Source organism: Parasteatoda tepidariorum, chromosome 7 (assembly GCF_982258835.1).
Source record: "Parasteatoda tepidariorum strain Cologne lab strain chromosome 7, Ptep-v5.0, whole genome shotgun sequence".
Lineage (NCBI taxonomy): Eukaryota > Metazoa > Arthropoda > Arachnida > Araneae > Theridiidae > Parasteatoda > Parasteatoda tepidariorum.
In genome coordinates, this window is record NC_141761.1 from 106,058,998 (window position 1) to 106,062,945 (window position 3,948).

At 28.4% G+C, this 3,948-nt stretch overlaps 1 long non-coding RNA gene across 1 annotated transcript; it reads right to left on the reverse strand.

Moving 5' to 3' along the window:
- Positions 1–503: 503 nt before the first annotated feature.
- On the reverse strand, positions 504–3,471 carry LOC147807367 (uncharacterized). The gene is made up of 2 exons (XR_015435656.1): positions 3,340–3,471; positions 504–903 (listed from the first exon to the last, which is right to left on the reverse strand). It is a non-coding gene; the product is annotated as an uncharacterized LOC147807367 (long non-coding RNA).
- Between the last annotated feature and the right edge of the window lie 477 nt (positions 3,472–3,948).

A 3,948-nucleotide genomic window follows, 5' to 3' on the forward strand; every position in this document is an offset into this window, starting at 1 on the left:
TTTCTATTTGCATTTTTATAAAATAATTAATTTATAATAAATTTGTATTATGTTTAAAAGTTTCCTACAGAAAAAATCTATCATAAAAAATTTCTAACATTTTCCTTTGGCTAAGAATTTTAAAATCTGGCAAATAATTTGAAATACTTAGTATAGGCTATGTATATATATATAGTAATATCATAATTAAAAGTCAATAAAGAAAAAGTGCAGGTAAAAAAAGAAAATACAACACCGGAAGCAAAATTATAATGGTAAGCATACTTAATACAATGAGTAATTTAACCAGTGAGAATAGCCTGAACCAAATTTACAAAAATTATAGTTTAAAATAAAACAAAATTAAAAAAAATTAGCACTATAATGAGAAAATAAAATATCATAGTAAAAGGTGATAACATATAGATAAATTTGCTTTACAGAGTGGAACAACTGTAAGTCAATTTTACTTGGAGATGGTAAGATTCGTTTAATGCAGACTCTTATTAAAAAAAGTCCACATGTTTCGCAGAGAACTTTTATTAAAACATTTTCCAAATTTTGAAAAAAATCAAATGACACACATTTTTCTTTCTTTTAGTTTTCACTAGTTATTAATACAGAATCACAATAATTCGGAGAAATAGCAACGGACATTTAAAGGTTGCATCCGGAAGAAAAAATGCTCAAGTTAAACACTTTGCCGGGGGAGGTACATGGGCAAAGCATTTGCAGAGGAGGCCTGATCAAATCCTTCCCACAGCATTCACATTATTTATAGTTTAGCATTGACCACAGTGCTGATGTAAAATACCCTCAGAGGTAGTTGGATCATGGGTTTGAGTCCCCTGGACGCCAGACTAACTGTAGCAGGCTTAGTGGTTTTCGTCTCCATGTAAGTGTTTTATCATGCATTCAGCTCGGCTAGAACATTTAAAACAGGACTTATCAATGTAAGAGTATTTTATTTGAATAAGTAGTTAAAAGTTTCTATCACAATGTACACAAATACATTCATGAAGATTTTATTACATTAAGAATAGGTTTAGCTAAAATAATTTTTATATATAATATTATTGAACTAATTTAACACGTTGAATGCCATAGGGGTCACCGGTGACTGGTGCTGAGTTTTTCGTAGCGCCACTGGGGTCACCGATGAACGGCGAAACCTAGATTATTCGAAACACATAATTCGAACAAATTTTTAATGCTCCAATTTTTTTTAATATTATTATTATTACTAAAATGGTTTATATACTGAAAAAATCATTTTGGCCAGACGGGCAAGCCATGTAAAATTAGTGTGGCATTCAACATGTTAAAGAAAAAAAAAGTGTAAATCTATCTAAGCTTAAATACATAAGAAAGTGCAAGGATTGTTTTTAACACAAAACAAAATTGGAGTCAACAAAGACAATTCTAATGTAAATCGAAAAGTTATTATTTATAAAAATAATTATTATTTATAAAAATATTTAATAATTAAAAACATTTTTTTGCATTTACTGGAACACAGTCAAGACAGAAAGTAACAGCAAAAAAAAAACTATTAATCATTTAGTTATAATAATAATATAAATTTAGATTACACAAACATTAAATTGCCTTTCAGAGAGCAAAAAAAAAAATTCACTGTATCAAGTTTATACACATATCAATCCTTACAATCAATATATTTTCTTTCTAAATATTGTTATCAAAATTGCTTCGCTTCATATTTTTTTTACTACAGTTCAGGAAAAGCATTAGTTATAGATTAATAAAAGTTTTTTGATAATGTTATTCTAAGTAACACAGGTAAGGTAGCAATAACAATAAAAAAAATAAAAGTTTCTTAAAAATTATTATCACTGATGCTGAATTAGAAAGTTTTACTAGGTAGCTTTTCGTAGCAAGAAAACATGGAGTATAAAGTGTTGAGCATTGAATATGAAGTACCAAGTATTTTTTTAATAAATTATTCAGTATATATCGATAAAGCATTAAGAATTTATCTTGGAAAATGCCAGTGACACAACAGCGATTCTGCATATCTAATCCATTTGTGATCCAATGAATGTTATGCAAATAATTTTTTTATTTTTTATATATAGTTATTGATATCAGAATTATGTAAATTAAACTGCTCAAGTTAACAATACTTTAATATTTTTTAAAAAGTTCAAGCTGTTAAGTACTTGGCATTATATTATTTTAAACAAAGAGCAAGGTACTCATCACCGCCCATCACTCAACCATGACCAAAAATCCTATTTCTAAAGCTTTACTTTTTAACGGCCATGGTTAAAATGCCAAGTAATTTTGATACTGGTCAGATAAAGTAGACTCCGCTTGAGCTAGCTCGTTTGAATCTTCTGCATGATAACCAATGAGAGAACTTTCAGTTGTGGCAGAATTTATATGCAAAGTATACACGCCAGTTGTTTTATACATTGCCAGGATCTAACTCATTACCCTAGTTCTCTAATAAGCAGTGTGAAAGATAATTTAACCAGCTGTGCCACAAGAGCACCCTGGAGCAAGCTATTAATCCTTTTTAAAAATCAAATAAATTAAATTTCAATTTGAAATGTTAAAATTTTTAAAAGGAGTTTCACAGTCGTAAATAATTATATATCCCATGTTATCTATTTTGAGTCATAAATTCAAAACTAAAATTTGAAATTATACACTGAAAGCTGTGATGTTAGAATAAAACATTTTTAAACATTACTTTTTCAAAAAAAATAATAACTAATTAAAAATTTATAAATCATTAGAAGATTGCCTTTTTCTCCCATGCTTACACCATATTTAAAATATAAATAAAGCATAATCTTATTTTTTTTCTTCAGGTTTATATCAACTGTAAGTTTAGTAACAGTTTGAAATAATTATAATTCGATATCAATGTCAATTGTTTTCTAAAATAGCTAATGATTGAAAGTATACTTTTCATAATTATAATAAAAATTCGAAAACATTCTTCGTTGTTTTTTAAATTATTCAATCATTCTGTGATAGCTCTCGAATGTATACTAAGATAAACAAAAAAGCAAATTGGTATTTCAAATAAAAATGATTTCTTATTCATAGCAATCGCCACATTGAAAACCTCACACAAAATTATAATCAAACACTACAGAACAAATATAGGGCACTTTAAAAACATTCCTCTTAATATTATAATGATAAAACATAAATAATACAACTACAACAGAAATGTAAACATAACTAGGGTTAGCTCTCTCGCTTAAACATTTTTATAAGATTTGTAGCATTAATAATTCACTAATAAAAATTGAAATGTATTAATAAAAAAGATGCCGTCGTTACTTAGGAATTAATATAAAAATAAGATATAAGTATTAAACTTACCAAATTCAAGCATTTTTATAACATCAATAGAACACATTTGTAGAAAACTTCTTCCATCGGTAGCGTGGATGCGAGGGGACAGAAAAAGTATTTCGTCATAAAATTTTTCACTGATGTGCGCATGCGCTTGTTCTCCGTTACATGATCGTACCGAAGAGAAAGAAATGAAGCGAATTTGAGAGGCACGAAAGTCTTTTCGTACCGCGCATTGACTGGCATTTGCTTTGGTGCCTTTAATTTGTTGTGGTGCCTCTCATTTTTAAAGGCACATTAGTTATGTGCCTCTTACACGAGAAAATACACGGTACATTTAGCCTGTGCCTCTGAAATCAGAGGTACAGTTTTTAGAGTGTACCTGAAGTTGAAACATTATTAACCTTCCTTAAAGACAAATTTGGATTGGAAATGATAAATGGTAGGAATGATCCAACAACCAAAGGGATAACTACCATTGATGCAGTTTTTGCAAGAAATATTGAAAAAATAGAACTCAAACATTTCGCATCTTACTTTAGTTATCATAATCCCATTATAAATGTTATAGATTTGGATATTTCTCCACTCGAAAATGATAATTAAAAGATACGATTAATTGTGAATTGTAAGCAT